Here is a 17937-nt window from a genome sequence, read left to right as displayed (position 1 = left end):
ACACTTGCTTTGCTGCCTCAAGACATATTGGACTCTGGATATGTCCAATATAACTGGCATGCACTATAGTTTTGTTCTTAGACTCTGGGTTCTAGGTTTGGGCATACTGATGCAGATCTATCACAGAGGCACAGAATAACAGGTGCTTTTATTTTTCCACAGTAAATGCATAAAATTGTCATGTCATTGAGAGTTTCTATGTCAGGTAATCAGGGAGAGAAAATGGGCTTATGCATCTGACCATTGACATGTTGACCAGGAATGCAAGTATTGCTAATTGCCTTTTTTCCTCTCTTTTCTTCTTCTCCTATCAGCACTATGAAAACTTTAAAGAAAATACCAGCACAATGACTGGAAATATTTGGGGAAAATCTCATACATCTGCTAGGAGAACAAAAAAGCAAGAAATTAAAGAACGATAGCCATTGATGAAGATTTTACCTATGGGATCTACTTCATATGTACTTCCAGTCATTCTTTCATGAAGGGGGAAGATGCCATGATTATTTAAATTATCTTAAGATTTTAAATCTCTTATTGATTTAGTGCAGAGAAAAGAAAGTGGAATTAACTCGAGATGTTTCATCAATTTGAACAGAACAGGGAAAAAGCCAATAACTGAATACAGCTTTAAAAGGCAGATTTGAGGTATATTTTTTTCTGAATCTATTTCAGTAGAAGTCATTTGCAGTGAGAGGAAAATAAACCTCTGAGATGGTGTATTATTTTCATATGATTGAAACCTGATTGAACAGGTCTGGAATAGGCTTGGGGGAAGCTTGTGGTTTTCACTTTTTATAACAGCAAATCTAATACATTTTGTGAAATCTTTGCCTGTAAGAAAAGTTAGTAATTGAATGATTGATTCCCCCCCCTCCAAGCACCTTTTGTTCTGACATTTGGGTGCCATACATAGATTAGATACAAGCAGCACATTATGTTAAACTGTCCACAATGGATAGAACAAGCAGCTCACCTTCTTGAATCTGACCCTTGCAAACATAAATCAACTGGAAATTATAGACAATTAATCAAAAGCAAATGCTTGACCAAAAAAGCATGAAGCCATGAAACTAACATCAAAAAATGCCTTCACTGATTTTAGATGGCCCAGTGGTGCACAGAGAGGGTGGTTACCAATAAAGTAAGCAGGTCTCAAACCAGCTGGAACTTTTTAGGTTAAAACCATTACCTTGAATTCCAGATTTGATGTCTGTCAACAAAATATGCTCTGGTTCAGCTAAACGTTATAGGCTCAATAGAGGAATCACTGGGAGAAATTCTATGATCTGTGTTTGAAGGCCTTAAAATCTGCAACTTTATGAATTACATAGTTGTCTTCCTGATCTCTTACACATTGTAAAATTATGATCTAGCCTACAAGGGAGTACAATGAAAACAGAGAGCCATCAGAAAAAGGAACATGCATCCCATGGAAAGTTTGGACATTGCAAAAAAAAAATTGTCTCAAATTGGGATAAAAAGTCGAAAATTTAAAATCTTTTTTTGTGGAATGGAAATTCTGAAAAATTTGGATATGAAAACATCAAAACAACCTTAGTGAAACACTTTGCTTCAATAATGCTGAAATATTAATTTTGGTAATATTGAAACATTACAATATGAAATAGTAAAAATAATATAAAAGTTGAAACAAAATGAGAATGTCAAAATGAAATATTCCATTTCAATCCTGATTAAATTAAAACAATTTCCTTCAAAATTTTTGTTGAAATTGATACATTCCCTTGAGAGTCAAGGTGGGTGAGTTAATGTCTTTTATTGAATTAATTTCTGTTGATGAGAGAGACAAGCTTTTGAGCTTATATAGAGGTCATAGGGACTGGCAGCACTCTTGTACTGGTAGATAAGTGATTAGGGCAATGGGCTAACAACCTTGGGGGCTCTCACATGGTGGTTCGAGTCCCACACACAACTGGTTTAGGGTGAAGGTTTCCTGGTGCTGATCTACCTTTTGTCCAAAATGGAATCAGATATTGCAATAAGTAGAAATGTACTCAGTATGTCCTAGCTAAATCAAGATGGAACAGATTGTTAGTATACATAGTTAACACATTTCAAAGAACTATTCAGGATGCAGTGGCCCATTAATTAAAATGTACAGTTATAAGAGTGGAAATGCCTGCAAACTGCATGGATGCTTCTTAAAAGCACCATAATAGAGGCTCAAATTAAATGTATACCCCCAAATTTAAAAACACTGTAAGTGAACAAAAAAGTGCTACCATGGCTAAACAACAAATTAAAAGAAGTGGTTAGATGCAAAAAGGCATCCTTTAAAAATTGTAAGTACATAAACTTTGGCAAGTCAAGTGTAAAAGTATAATTAGGAAGACCAAAAAGAATTTGAAGAGCAACTAGCCAGAGACTCAAAAACTAACAGCAAAAATAATTAAGTACATCAGAAGCAGAAAGCCTGCCAAACAATCAGTGGAGCCACTGGATGATTGAGCTCCTAAAGGAGCACTCAAGGAAAATAAGACTGCAGAGAAGCTAAACTAATTCTTTGCATGGGTTTTTACAGCAGAGGAGATCCCCACACCTGAGCCATTCTTTTTAGGTGAGAAATCTGAGGAACTGTCCCAGATTGAGGTGTCAATAGAGGAAGTTTAAAACAAATTGATAAATTAAACAGTAAGTCACCAGCCCTGATGTTCTGAAGGAGCTCAAATAGGAAATTGCTCAACTATTAACTGTTAACTATTAATCAGCTTCTGTACCAGATGGCTGGAGGATAGCTAATGTGACACCAATTTTTTAAAAAAGCTCAGAGGCAATCCTAGCAATTACAGACCAGTAAGCCTAACTTCAGTACCAGGTAATTTGGTTGAAACTATGGTAAAGAACAGAATTATCAGACACATAGATGAACATCATTGGTTGGGGAAAAGTCAACATGGCTTTTGTAAGTGGAAATCATGCCTCACCAATCTACTAGAATTCTTTGAGGCGGTCAACAAAAACGTGGACAGAGGTGATCCAATGGATATAGTATACTTGGACTTTCAGAAAGCCTTTGACAAGGTCCCTCACCAAAGGCTCTTAAGCAAAGTAAGCAGTCATGGGATAAGAGGGAAGGTCTTCTTATGGATCAGCAAGTGGTTAAAAGATGGGAAACAATGGGTAGGAATAAATGGTCAGAGTGGAGTGAGGTAAATAGTGGTGCCCCCCAGGGGTCTCTATCGGGGCCAATCCTATTCAACATATTCATAAATTAATTGGAACAAGGGGTATAAAGTGAGGTGGCCAAATTTTCAGATGATACAAAACTACTCAAGATAGTTAAGTCCAAAGCAGACTGTGCAGAGTTACAAAATGATTTCACAAAACTGGGTGACTGGGCAACAAACTGGCACATGAAAGTCAATGCTGATAAATGCAAAATAATGCACATTGGAAAACAAAATCCCAACTATACATACAAAATGATGAGATCTAAATTAGCTGTTACCACTCAAGAACAAGATCTTGGAATCATTGTGGATAGTTTTCTGAAATCATTTGCTCAACATGCAGCAGCAATCAAAAAACCGAACAGAATGTTAGGAACCATTAGGGAAAGGGACAGATAATAAGACCAAAAATATCATAATGCCACTATATTAATCCATGGTACTACCACATCTTGAATACTGCATGTAGTTCTGGTTGTCCCATCTCCATAAAGATAGACTAAACTTGGAAAAGGCACAGAGGAGGGCAACAAAAATGATTAGCGGTATTGAACAGCTTCTGTATCAGAAGAGATTAAAGACTGGAACTTTTCATCTTGGAAAAGAGATGCCAAAAGCTGGGAGTGGATGGCAGGGAATGGATCATGCAATGATTTCCTGTTCTGTTCATTCCCTCATTGTTGGAAGACAGGATACTGGGCTAGACGGACCATTGGTCTGACCCAGCACACCTGTTCTTATGTTCATTAGCATCTCTCCAGTCACGGGCGGGGGATCATTCCCTGGAATCATTTTGATTTAGATGAAATGGAATTTTCTGTTGGAAAACTGTTCTGTCAACAAATAAATCGACCAACTCTGAATGATAGAAGGAATAGTTCTTTTTATAACACTGTATCTAGCTATAGTTTTGGAAACAACTTGCTTTTATTTCCCTATCTATAAACAGTTTCCTAATCAGTAGCACACAGAGATTTTTGAAATCTGGTCACGTACTGTTAGGACCTTTTTTTTTGCCTTATGATACATTAATTTTCACTGTGGAGAGAAAAGGTACACATAGAAATTTCTGTTTGTGAGAAGTAGCAGTGTTCTCTTCTGGAGGGATAATCTAGAGAAGCCATCTTTGGGTCTTAATTTTTTTTTCATGTTGTTTAAAGTTCTTTTCAGTAGTGTTTTCTATTAGCATAGTTTCATTTTAGGGCATTTAAAAACATTTTGGGTCCAAAGTGATCATATTGGTTGAAATGTTTACATAAGAGATGAATTTGACCCTTTTTGTGGTCATACTTTTAAAAAAAGAAAAGAAAAAGAAAAATGGCCTCCCTTATTATTTTAGCTGGAAATCTATATAGCCTAAGTGGCCTGCAAAAATCCATGGCCAGTTGTCGCGTGGGCTCTGAATAGACTTTAAAGGGTTACTTTTCCATGCAGAGAACAGTTTTACTGTACGTGTGCAACATGGAACTACTGATAATAGCAGTTATGTGACTAATTCCCCACATCCTTTGCTGAAAATGTACTATAAATCTGGGGCAGTTGAATAACCAATTAGAAAAAATCTTAGCGACATAACCCACAGACAGCTGAGGATAACATGTGAGGTCCACATTTTTAATGATGCAGCTGCCACTGCTGCCTCATACTTGCTTTTCATACTACTAATGGGATCTGAAGGTATACGGTCATAATTTATGGTTAGACTGAAAATACCACAACTTAGCAATGGGATAGCAAACAACATATAACATTTATAAAAACACTGAGCTATGTTATGATCTTATTTACTCCAGTGCAAATCTGGCATAATTCCACAGTAGTCAACATTGTTACTTTAGTATTATGCCATTGTATATTGAGATAAGAATCTGCTCCTAAATCTTCCATAGCATGTTTACACAGCATATCATATCAACAGCAATGGTTCTGATTTCTTCAGGGAGAAAAGTTCATTAAAATGGACAGGTTTCCTTCTGCTGTCACAGATCCACAAGATCAGTGCTTTGCCCCCAACCTGGAACAGTCTCTCGGGGGAACCTCTTCGATATGCCAGAACTCCAATGGGTCTCACTCATCCTTCAGGGTAGGCCATGCAACCTCACCACCTCCTGAGACTCAGCCTGCTGTCAGGCTTCAGCACTCCTGCTTTGTGCTATGAGCTCTCTTCAGTGAGTCCAAATGAGACAGCCTCCTGGTAGAGACTTGTACACCCTTTGGGATTAAATTAATGCACCTCTCTAAGTATTTACAGTGACACTCAACCAACGTTTTCAGACCAGTAGGGTTTATTATTCATCTGGAACATAGCATTGGAAGGACTTAGGTTAACACGGAGAAATGAAGGTTAAAGCATAGTCCGTTCTGGTCATTTTAGAGTGGTCCAGCAGCCAAGCTGTAGTGAACTCCATTTTCAAGCTCTCTCTGTCTCTCTCTGACTTCCTTCCTTAGTCAGTTCCTTGGTGACAGACTCCCTAGCTTCTTCCAGAAGCCAACTTTTATCCCCTCACCTTTCATACTTTGTTCTCGAGCTGGGGTCTCTGCTCCATTTCCCTGTAGGGAGGTGGGGACATCATCCTCCCTCTGGGTCCTTGTCGCTAGGTGTCCTGGTGGTTGGACTTTCCTATGTCTTCTCAGTTTTTCCATTGATATGGATCGGCCTCAGCCAGTCCCTTTTTAATGACCCAATGAGCCCACTCAGACAGCTAAGTGACACACACACACCTATGTCTCTAGGTCTACCCTGAGGGCAGGCATAGACCTGTTTTCCCCCCGGATAGCCATGCAAATTATAGGGGAAACTGAGGCACACGTAGGATTAATAAAAACATTATAAAAAAACTCCCAATTCATCTCACCTCCATATGGTGTTGGAAGATAATTATTAATTTAAATGGTACCCTAAATGCACAGGAGTCTGTACATAAATAAATGTCCTTTCCCTGAAGAGCTTCCAGTGTAAGGTCAGTGTATTATTGTATTGAAAACCAGTTAAATGTGTACATTCTGTTCCTGTGTAGCAAAGGTGATCAGGATACCCCAATACATACCATTTAAAGACAGGAAGGTGAAGAAATTCAAATGCTGACATCTCAGCTTCATGCAAGGGGTTATTGGTACTTTTTGGAAAAATAATGTTTTACTTGGCCTATATTTTAAACAAGAATATAAGAGGAATCTGCTGTTTTATGAAATATTATGGATTGTAAATACAAATCTTAAATTGGATTTACTACTGCAGGCAACCTGAGAAAGTGCTAAGATTAAAGATAGCCTTTCGGGGAATACTGTAGCATCTCACTGAAATGGTTGTGCAGTATTATACTGCACAAAAACATTGACAATTTAAAGTTACAGTTCCTGATGTAATTAATATAATCTGTTTGCACAATACCATATTTACAGCATTATATTAATAATTTCCACATACAAAAAGTATGCATGCAATATTGTGTCCACAGTTTAATAATGGACTTAGATTTCATAGCTTCTTTGATGTTAAGGTCAGAAGGGACCATTATGATAATCTAATCTGACCTTCTCCATAACATAGGTTATACATTTTTACCAACTGATTCCTGAATCAAGCCTATAACTTCTGGATAAGCTAGAACACATCTTTTAGACACAGCATATGATCATTTAAAGAATCCAGCAGATCCCTAGGTATGCTGTTCCAGTGGTTAACCACCTTCACTGTTAAAAAAAAATGTACACTGTTATTCCTACACTGAATTTGTCTAGCTTCTGCTTCAATCCATTGCTTTTTACTGCTAGATTAAAGAGCCCTCAATATCAGAAATTTATTCATACGGTGGAAAATGTTTTCACCCGTACTCCAGGCCCTCTCTCCCAATTGGCTGAGCAAAAAGCCCCACAAAAACCAAATAGGTGGCCAATCAGCTTAACAAAAGAAGATCCAACAGCAGCCAGTCAGCTCAGTGGTATGAACAAACCAGCAAAGAACTGAATGGCACTGAAGTCTGGCACCTCGCCAGGAAGTTGTTGCCCAGGGTCCTTGCCCTGCTCTCCCACCCTAGAGCTGGCCCTGCCCATGTAGGTATATGCCTGTGATCAAGTCACTTCTTAACCTTTCCTTTGGTAAACTAAATAGATTGATCTTCTTTAGTATCAGACTGGAAGGCAGATTTTCCAGACCTTGCATCTAGGTACTTGCTTGTCAGACTAATTGGTTGTGCAGGCAAATATTCTGATACCTTTTGTTGTTGCAAAAAGAGAGACTGAGCCTCAGTCCCTTTAAAAATTTATACCTTTATGTGCACCATTTTTTCCCCAGGAAATGTGTTGAACTGTTCACTGGAGCAACAGAAATGGTTTTAGTGCATGTGATCATCCTGTTGAACATTTAAAGATTTTCCTTGGGAAATTGTTAACATTGATTTGTATTTGTTCAGCACTTTGAAGATGTGAAGTGCAATATGAATGCAGTATTATTTCATTATTAAATACAGTCAGAGCACTTCCTTTGTTTACTATCCCTGATGGCTGGTCCAACAATGATATCACAGACTGCAGGACATATTCCTATTATAGTGGACAGAATTCTGTGATGATTTACACTCTATGCTTCCACAATGAAGTCCAAGTTGCTTGTGGTTCAAATTCGTTTTTAATTTGCCCTTTATATTTTTAAGTTGTTGATTTATGAATTACTGGGCCCTGCTCTGCCCTAAGATATATGGGTGTCAGTTTTATTGAAGTAAATGGGAGCTGCACTTATGTAAATGTAGGCAGAATTAGTCTCCTCTCTATCAGCAAACACATTAAAGGCAAATTTTGTATTATTACTCTTTCTTATTCACATGGCGTGATAGGATGTACATGGCATTTTACAGACTGATAAGATACGATCCTTGCACAAAGGAGCTCACAAATATGAGTTAGAAAAAGTGGGGGGACAAAACAAAGGAAGCGGAGTGCAGCTTTTGAGGGAGCAATGTTTTCTTTGTTTTGGGCCCAGATCCTTTCAGCTGATTAGGTTCATATGCCACATAATTTGCTGCCTGTCTGTCTTTGTTAAGGTTCAGGAGTTGTGGCAGAGAGTGCCTATGAAGAGATTGCTCGCAGAAAGAAGTGCTGAAAGAAATGAAAGTTGAGGTTGTGGAATTCCGCCTCCTTCATTTGTGCTTCTGGATTCTTGAGGTATCTCATTTCCTGTTGTCAAACATACCATGATTTCAGGTGTGTTTAAGTAGCTGGTATAAAAGTGAGGTCACCCATTGTGTTTTGGGTAGTTTGGCATGTTTTTGCCATTCTGCTAGGGAAGACTGTGCAAGGCCTGAGAAGTTGTTTGACAGAGAAAGAGGGAGGAGATGCACTCAGAGATGACAAAAAGTATATGCTAAAATTATCTTCTAAACTGTGACAGAACTATCTTGGGAGTATGTCTTTCATTGCAACATTTCTCTTTGTCCAAACAGTCTTTATGTCCTGTTGAAAGTACTACTGATGCTTGAGAGAGTCATGAATCAATGAGCAGAGAGGGGTCTGTTTTCAGTTCATTCTTTGACCTTCTATCAATTAATTTTCAAAATATCAGCAGTAACAGAGGGAAATTGCTAGGGGAGAGTTGATTTTTCTTCATAGAGATAGTTAGCTTTTCATTTCTAGGACTAAAAATCATTTACATAAATGATGCTAGTGTTTCTAGATCTGTATCTGCCTATATACTATACATGGGATCACCACAAATGCCGTAGACAGATAGATCTGTCTGTCCTTGGGACTCTTTGTAGATGGGCTTTTAAATCATAATTATCCTAGAATACTCAAGGAGCTACTAGAGGAGGTATCTGAGCCTCTAGCTATTATCTTTGGAAAATTATGGGAGACGGGAGAGATTCCAGAAGACTGGAAAAGGGCAAATATAGTGCCCATCTATAAAAAGGGAAATAAAAACAACCCAGGAAACTACAGACCAGTTAGTAACTTCTGTGTCAGGGAAGATAATGGAGCAAGTAATTAAGGAAATCATCTGCAAACACTTGGAAGGTGGTAAGGTGATAGGGAATAGCCAGCATGGATTGGTAAAGAACAAATCGTGTCAAACCAATCTGATAGCTTTCTTTGATAGGATAACGAGTCTTGTGAATAAGGGAGAAGCGGTGGATGTGGTATACCTAGACTTTAGTAAGGCATTTGATATGGTCTCGCATGATATTCTTATCGATAAACTAGGCAAATACAATTTAGATGGGGCTACTATAAGGTGGGTGCATAACTGGCTGGATAACTGTACTCAGAGAGTTGTTGTTAATGGTTCCCAATCCTGCTGGAAAGACATAACAAGTGGAGTTCTGCAGGGGTCTGTTTTGGGACTGGCTCTGTTCAATATCTTCATCAACGACTTAGATATTGGCATAGAAAGTACGCTTATTAAGTTTGCAGATGATACCAAACTGGGAGGGATTGCACTGCTTTGGAGGACAGGGTCATAATTCAAAATCATCTGGACAAATTGGAGAAAGGGCCTGAGGTAAACAGGATGAAGTTTAACAAAGACAAATGCAAAGTGCTCCACTTAGGAAGGAACAATCAGTTTCACACATACAGAATGGGAAGAGACTGTCTAGGAAGGAGTACGGCAGAAAGGGATCTAGGGGTTATAGTGGATCACAAGCTAAATATGAGTCAACAGTGTGATGCTGTTGCAAAAAAAGCAAACGTGATTCTGGGATGTATTAACAGGTGTGTTGTGAGCAAGACACGAGAAGTTATTCTTCTGCTCTACTCTGCGCTGGTTAGGCCTCAACTGGAGTATTGTGTCCAGTTCTGGGCACCACGTTTCAAGAAAGATGTGGAGAAATTGGAGAGGGTCCAGAGAAGAGCAACAAGAATGATTAAAGGTCTTGAGAATATGAAGGAAGGCTGAAAGAATTAGGTTTGTTTAGTTTGGAAAAGAGAAGATTGAGAGGGGACATGATAGCAGTTTTCAGGTATCTAAAAGGGTGTCATGAGGAGGAGGGAGAAAACTTGTTCACCTTAGCCTCTAAGGATAGAACAAGAAGCAATGGGTTTAAACTGCAGCAAGGGAGGTTTAGGTTGGACGTTAGGAAAAAGTTCCTAACTGTCAGGGTGGTTAAGCACTGGAATAAATTGCCTAAGGAGGTTGTGGAATCTCCATCTCTGGAGATATTTAAGAGTAGGTTAGATAAATGTCTATCAGGAATGTCTAGACAGTATTTGATCCTGCCATGAGGGCAGGGGACTGGATTTGATGACCTCTCGAGGTCCCTTCCAGTCCTAGAATCTATACTGAAACATATTTAACTTGATTGCAGCCAAACTGGTTTCTAACACAATTTGATCAGCCAACGTGAATCGAGCCACATGTTCATATCTAGGTAGAAATCTTCAGTTATAGTGGACATCTATAACTTAAGAGTAGAAATGTATTTTAGCACTATTATTAATAAGAAGCTGCTCTACAAATGTGTATACTCCATTTGTTAAAAGCCAAAGTTTAATTCCAGGCTTGACTATTAAAGTTAGGGATCTGTTCTAGAAGAAGGTTTGTTCCTGCTCACATAGACCTGCCAAACCATGTTAGAAACTGGTTTTGACAGCAATCAACTTTAAACTGTACTTAAGAGCCATTATTAAACATGATTTAAAAACAGTTTAGATGGGCATGAAGAGATCACAGCAGAAATAATAAGAGCTGGGTCATACCCTGAGAATTTAATAGCAAATTAAGCTCACTGGTTGTCATGACAGCTGTTGGAAAAAAAACAGCCAGTGAAATGAATTGCAGTGGCAAAATGTAAGTCCTGAAGGATCAGAAATACAGAACTGTGAGGAAACAGGGTTAGTCCCTCCTAAATAAATGTTCCCCTTATTGTACTGATGGCAGATATAGTAAGATGTCTTTGTAATGATGCATGTGTATAATTTAGATGCCCAATAGCTGTAAAAAGGGCATGAGGATTCCTTGCCTCTGCCCCAAAATGAGAAATACCTTTTAGTAGAAGACAATAGGGACAGGGATTTTCTGCCCCAAGTCGTTTTATATTGCATTTAATCGTGTAACTCTTGGAGTGCACTTAACACTGTATCATTTGGTAACTTTTTTGGTCACAGTGTATCCATACAACTTTGTGTGAGATGGTAGCAACATAGGGGCATTGTGAAATACAGAGAACTGCATGCTATGGAATTGTTTAAACAAATCACTGAGTTGACTAGAGAAGTGGGGAACATATCTACTCCTTTGGTTTGGGATATTCAGTGACATACTTAAGAGGGAGTTAAGAGATGTGAGTAGCCCTTATGGAAAACTAAAATATTTTTCATATATTGGTTATTCATTACATATTATACATATGTAGAAAATATAGTGAAATACGAAATGGGCAATATTTCATATACAAGTTATTCAGCAGTACATGCCAAGTCAAATTCTGCTCTAAGTCTATGCAACTCCACTGACTTCCAGCTTAAGAGCAGAATTTTGCCCAATATATTTGGTGTGTGTGATGTGAAACATATTGTCATACTGTGTATTTTAAATATCCTGAAAATCGGAAATTGAAAACACCCAGTATTTACTATGTTCACAATATATTTTAGGCAACAAACCTTATATGAAAAAAAATAGGAAAAGCCAACAGTAGATATAGACACACTATACTAGGCGCACATCTCCGGGCAAATTCTCAGCTGTCAATTGTCACAGCTCCAGTGACTTCAATGGAGCTACGACAATATACACCAGCTAAGGGTTTTTCTCTAGAGTACAGCTAGTACACCAAAGGTCCCTGCTTAATTCAGCCAGAAGTGAGGACCTCATTTGAAATAAACTCTATAAATAGATCTAAAACACAACACAGTTTATATACCTGCCCCTCTAATCTATACCTCATAGGAAGAGGTTGTTGAAGAAGGCAGAATGAGGAGTAATAAATGAACAGATGATGAATTATTCTTTCTGTTTTTGCCCCCATCTTCCTTCCCATTTGATTTTCTCCTAAAATTGGTTGCTGTCTGGCAAGCAAGCCACTTCAGCATCATGCATTGTTGTGTCATAAATAGCTGACTACATAGCATACTACATTCTGCAGATATAGATATCTCCAACTGCTTGACTCACCCACATTGGGAAGAAGATCCAGTGAAGGGAGCACCCACGACACAACAGAGAAGCATGTTTTGTTTCACACCATTCATCTTTCAACTGCTTATATCATCTGGTTTAATTTTTATCTGTCATTCTCTGGCCAAGAAAAAAGATCTTAGACACAAGGATGCCACGTCCCATAGAGCTACATGAAAAGGAGTGGGAGTCAGAATGAGGAAAAGGAGTGGGGATAAGACAAATACAAGGGCAGATTCTCAGCTGGTGTCAGTTGACATCAGTGGAGTCTATTACATTACAGACTGCCCCACATTTTATATCCCAAAAGATTTCTGTCCTTCTGATGTTTGTATTGTTTATGCCCCTGTGGAGTTTTTTTCTTATTGCTTCCTTAGAGTTTTTCACTGTTCCTTTTCTGTTTCCCCTCTGTAGTTTGTCCCTTTCCTGCACTACTCCGTTTGCTTTTACTGAACACATGGGGAAGGCACATGAATGCACCAACATTGTTGGCACACTGTGATGTGTGTGTTTGCTGCATGTGGATGGGGCATGAGTGCATAAGGGTGGGGCACAGGTGCTCATTTTCTCAAGTGTGAATATGTGTCAAGATGCGCTTTGCAAGGCTATTGGACTGAAGTCGGGTCTGGTCTCCTTCATGGCATTTGCACATCTGCCTCAAAGGAGGAATCAACACATAGAGGCCGTAATCACACCTCGCAGTCAATCAACCCTATTTAATTTGATTGGGACTACTATTAAAATATGTTTTAAGTGGGACTTCAGTTTCTTCTCTATACTGTGACTTTATTCTAATGTATGCCCAGGAAAATATGAAAACAGCAAAAAAACACAGTGGTTCCAACCTATGAATGATTTTTTTTTGTACTTTTGTTTCATAGAGGAATTTGTTGAACCAGTGATAATCACTTGATCCAACCACTAGTGTTTCTAGATGTTGTGGGTGAAATTCTCTGAATGTCAGGGGCCAGCACAAGCTTTATGTGCTACTTAAGCTCTATTTTGAGAGTGTAATTGGCACTTTGGTTTATAGGCCCTTATTTGACCTCTGGATGGGAGTAAATTTCAGTCTGCATACTTCAGATTTTGTGTTGGCCCAGATACCCTGGCTCCCATCTCAATACAGTTAGGATCTGTTCCATATTGTCAGATCAGTGAGAAGAAAGGAGGGAGGAGAGGGTAACAATATTTCTTCAGGGAGCAGAGTTTTACCAGCAGTGTGCATTAGTCCAATGTGTTACCAGCCAAGCACTGCAAAATTTTGCCATAGTCTTCACTGGAGCTGGGATATCACCTGCAACTGTATTGCAATTTCCTTTAGGTTTCTTATGCTTTTCATAATAGGTGGAGGCTTTAGAGCAGCTAATTATTGTAGATGCCATTCCTAACTTCAGCACTGATGCCTCGAGTTAAACATCTGCTTTTGAATTTCAGCAAAATCTGTAAACCAAGCCTTTAAATGTCCACTCACAATAATATAGCCATTTTTAAGATTCTCAACTCCCGGTATTTATACGCTAACTATAAATGAGCCACTGGTGGTTATGCAGTTTGTCTTAAAGCATCTGCATTTAATTACACATTGATTTTTATCTATGTTTGTTCATTCTGAGAACCCACATAGGCTTTTGACAGAAACACCAACATACTATTTGATTTCAAAAGCATATTAGCCACACTTTGTTTTATTCTAGATTTTAACTGCTTATTATTTCAGACCATTATGAGAGAGAGACAAATTCATAATATTCTGGTTTGTGCCCATACAGTGAATCTCCAAATGGAAAGTGGTTTGTCCAAAGGTTTTGCTGAAAGTTTACAAGCCTTTCTAGCCAAGCAGGATCCAGTGCTAAGTGAAATGAGTAAAACTTGGTTGAGTTACTGTTTTGTGCTGACCCCATGTTAAACATGTAGCTCTGTATAGTTGTTTGCACAGAACCACATGGAACTTAGCAGTTTCCTTGACTGAGTTTCATGTTGAATTCTTTTGAGATTCCTTCAGACTTGAAACTCAGGAAGTGCAAACCCCACCAAACCAAAGCATGAAGAGATTTGTTTTTACAAACTTAGCACATATATTACAATTGGAATGATACAGAGAAGATTAGCCTGGCCCTTGTACAAGGATAACATGCAAATTTGTGAAGTGTTTCCCAAACTTCTGAATTTCGTGCAGCTCTGAGTCTAAGTGATCAGCTGTACGGTTTTGCAGATCTCAACAGAAAGGGTGTATCAAAGTGGCAGCAAGAGTAAATCCAGGGCCGGCTCTGGGCACCAGCGCTCCAAACATGTGCTTGGGGCGGCACTTTCCAAGGGGCGGCACTCCGGCCCCCCCCCTTTTTTTTTTTTTTGCTTGAGGTGCAAAAAGCCAGGAGCCGGCCCTGGCCAGAGCCCTGCTGCTGGAGACGTCCCCTGGAGCCAAGCCCAGGCTGCGGCAGCGAGACAGGCTTCTGGAGTGTGTGAGGAGCCGGGGAGGGAGGGAAGCAGGCCTGGGATGCAGGGAGGGACGAGGGGTCCTGCCGGGCTGGGCAGGGAGCGTAGATCCCGGCTCGCGCGCTGACAGAGCGAGTGGCTGGGCAGCCTCCGCCCCCTCCTGCCCCTGGACTCAGCCCGCCGTGCACCTCCCCCGCCTCAGCCCCGCGCTGCTTGGGCGGGGAGAGGCAGAGCCCGGCTCCAAGCAGGGCAGCGGGGGATACTGCCCCATAGGGGGACCCCTGCGGCTCGGGCACCTGGGGGTCAGTGTCCGTCCTCTCAGCTCTACCTGCATGGGGCTAGGGAAGCAGCTGTCAGCGCCTGCCCCTCTCAGCCCTTGCACCCCGCCATCCCGCTCGCAGCCCCTCCACTTGTACCTCCCCCATCGCTCCTTTGCCACACCCCTTCCCCTTGTACTCTCCCTTTACCCGCACCTCTCCCCTTGTACCCTCCCCCAGCCCTCTCCTCCTGCACCTCCCCCCTTCCCCTGCACCTCTTCTCCTGCAACCCTCCTGATACCCAGCGGCGGCTTCAGGCTTTTGGCAGCAATTCAGCGGGACCGGCGGACCTCCCGCAGGCATGCCGCCGAATCCGCGGACCGGGGACCTCCCGCAGGCATGCTGCCCACTGCTGTGCTTGGGGCGGCAAAAAAGCTAGCGCCACCCCTGAGTAAATCAGCAATTCAACAGTGGAGTTGTCTGATCTGGTAAAGTATTATTTATTGAGTATCAACAGGTTGTTTGACACTTTTATATGTACGTATATGTATGCTGTATGTATAGTTCCTGCTCTGAGGATGTTAAAATCTACTTCAGACACAGACAAAACAGATCAGATGCCAACAGCATCTGTGGTGTGCTGGCAAAAGATTGAGGTTGTGGAATGATCTAGCAGGGTCATTTTCAAAAGATTTCATGGAATCAGTGGTGTATGAGAGGAGGAATACTTTCGTACTCAGAGAAGAATACAGGAGAATTTCACTAATTCGCTTGGCTAATGTGAAATTCATCCCGGTGCAGCGAGCCAGCATGAGGCCTAAGCGCCTCTTAAACCCTATTTTGAAAGTTTAAATGGAAATTAAGTGGTTCCTGGATCTGGCCCTCCACACTGGGATTAATACCCCCCATTAGAGATTACCAAACTTTTCATGCTAGTGAGTATATGAACAAATATGACTGTTTAAATAAAATGATCAAGAATTTTAAAAGGTCAAGATTAAAAAAAGAGACTGCTTCATGGGATATTCTTTTTTATTTCTCTTGACCAGTGACATTTATACATCTTCATAATATACTATTATAATGTACGATTTGAAAAAGTAATGAAGACAGAGGGCTGGATTCTTTATTCCAGTCTGTCTTATGGTACCACTTGAGGGACAAAGGGGTAAGGAACTGGCCACAGTTGGCCCCAGAGACTTGCCCTATTGGAAGAGAACTCCTTGCTTGGAGCAGTTGCACTGGCTCCAGGTCCTACAATTGCCATGCCCCCTTGACACTGGATGGGGGAACAATGGGGAGCAGGCATAATAGAGTACCATTTTGCCTCACACATCTTTTCCTTGTGTAATGGCTTCTACATCATTGGCATCAGTTAGAGCTACCTGGAAGTGGCTCTAACTCATCATGGCTTTGGCTTGCCTTGAGAATCAGGAAGGTATTCTGGCTCCCTGACATTTCTCCCACATGCTGAGCTGACCTTTGAAGGAGAGAATGAAGCCCATAGTAGTAATACGAGACTTCACTACAACTTTCTGCTAGTAAAACTTCCCTAAGGAGAATAGGGTGTGAGAGCACTGGCTGTTTTAATTTTTGTTTTTGTGAGGAAACACTGGATTTCTACAGCTCAGTGACAGCTAGTGAAGGGTTGTACAGCTGATAGCCACGCATGCCTCCACTTAAATTTTGTTTTTCAATATTTATTCACCATATAAATATAAGGTGGGAACCAAAGCAAAAATTAAAAACAGTAAAAGAAATGTAGCATTTCACACATCATTGATTTAACTGTAGCATCAAGTAAATTATGTGATAAAAACTGTTATTTTTTTAGACGTTCAGCAGCCAGTCTCTATTCTGCATCCCTAAAGGTAAACTTATGCTTAACTTTAGGGATGTGCTAAACTCCCATTGACTTGGATGGGATTTAAGCATATGCAGAAGTGCTTTGCTGAAGGGGCATGGATTAAAGCATGTGCTTAAAAACTTTGCTGGGGTATCAGTTCTGAAACGACAGGATGAGCTGAGATGGGAATAAGATTTTTATATCAGTTTATTATCATGCTTCGTAGTTTGTTGTGGAAGTATAAAGTGGAACTCCAGTGGCATTGATATAGTAGGTTGATTGAGGTTTCCCCTGAAGGACCACCCTGGTTGGAGATGTTTAACTAGAAGATGCTTGAAGTGAGAAAAGTAAGTAATTCATTAGTAAAACAAGACATGAATGAAATCTCAGAAGTACTGGCTACAATATTGCTCTTCTTTCATCCATGTCGAATATTGATCTGAGAAATGAATGTTTGCATCATCTCTGCAGCATAAGGGAGGAAATAGCATACCTGACACTTGCTCTGTTTGACTATGCAAAACAGACACTTAACTATGTTTGCCTTTTTCTTTCCATTTAAATGACTCATTATTTTCAGACTGAATAAAATAATGAATTTTCTAGTTATTTTTATGTATCAAAAGGATTCAAAGTAAATCTGATATGAACCTGAAATATTGGAGGCAAGCGGCAAATCTTTTCTTTAAAAAAAATAGGATTTGCTTCTTAAATTACCAACGTGTTAAAGCAATCATTTTGAAAGGAGGATTCACACTATTTCCTTCCACATATGTCTAACCTATCCATTTTTATTTCAAAGGGTTAGTTCACACCAGAAAGTTTAGATTGCAAATTATTTTGTTGAAGGCATAATAGAAAATCTGAAGCTGAATTTATTCAAAAACAACATATAAATTGACTGGAGTTAAATCTAATAATGTGTGGGGGATGGAAGAAGGGTGGATGAAAACACTTAAGCCACTTTCTTTTGAAGCTGAAGACTTATGGCCCAAGAATAAAGTTTCCTCTATAAATTGAAAAGACCAGTTACTGTGGAAGAAATTTTCAGATAGTAGTCTCTAATTATTTATGTGCTAAATTACAGATGCATCTGTT

At 39.8% G+C, this 17937-nt stretch overlaps 1 non-coding gene across 1 annotated transcript; it reads left to right on the top strand.

The window, feature by feature from the left end:
* The first annotated feature begins 14357 nt into the window (after positions 1-14357).
* Positions 14358-14464, top strand: LOC112058707 (U6 spliceosomal RNA). The gene has a single exon (XR_002887853.1). It is a non-coding gene; the product is annotated as a U6 spliceosomal RNA (small nuclear RNA).
* The last annotated feature ends 3473 nt before the right edge of the window (positions 14465-17937 follow it).

Source organism: Chrysemys picta, chromosome 4, assembly GCF_011386835.1.
Source record: "Chrysemys picta bellii isolate R12L10 chromosome 4, ASM1138683v2, whole genome shotgun sequence".
Lineage (NCBI taxonomy): Eukaryota > Metazoa > Chordata > Testudines > Emydidae > Chrysemys > Chrysemys picta.
The sequence above is the reverse complement of the archived record's forward strand: the minus strand, read 5'-3'. Positions and strand labels throughout refer to the sequence as shown.